Genomic DNA, 723 nt, shown 5'->3' with positions numbered 1-723 from the left:
TGATTGGCTGCAGAGCGTCGTACGACGCAAATCGGATGCAGGGTGAATCCAGCATAAGGACGTAAACAAATCACAATTAAAAATTTTAAAACGTGAGATCGCAATTTTGATTGTGATTTGCTTAAGACTTTACGATTATGACTACAATTTTTATAAATGTAACGGCCCTTAGGCGTCGCGCTGCGAATGACAACCATGAACAGAGCGTCCCGTCGCAAAAATGAACGTATTCAGCGGATTGGTGTATTCTTCTAGATCTAAAGATTTGATTGGATAATTGTAGAAAAATACACCAATAACAGCGAGTGCTCATTCAATTGTTGCGCTCATTCAATTGAGTCTGCTAAACGCAGTCAGTGGGTGCATTCAGTACTACGACCGCTCACTGAGCTCTCAGTGAGCTCTTGTATCTGTTTGGTCTATATTTTTAGATCTAACAGAATATGCTAATCAGATCCAAGAGCTCACTGAGCGCTCAGTGAGCGGTTGTAGTACTGAATAGACCTAATGGTTGCGTTCAACAGATTCAATTGTTGCGGATGTATATTATATATGTATATATGTATAAATATAGGGTGCGTTCCGTTTCTCGCATGATGCGCACAATGCGTCGTTTATCCTTGTTGCTCACCAAATATTAAACAAGGACAATGGATGCATTATGCGCATCATGCGCGTTACGGAACGCACCTATATATTAACTATCTAATAGCGTTTTCGGCC

The sequence above is a fragment of the Trachymyrmex cornetzi genome, unplaced genomic scaffold (genome assembly GCF_001594075.2).
Source record: "Trachymyrmex cornetzi isolate Tcor2-1 unplaced genomic scaffold, Tcor1.1 scaffold386, whole genome shotgun sequence".
NCBI lineage: Eukaryota > Metazoa > Arthropoda > Insecta > Hymenoptera > Formicidae > Trachymyrmex > Trachymyrmex cornetzi.
The sequence above is the reverse complement of the archived record's forward strand: the minus strand, read 5'-3'. Positions refer to the sequence as shown.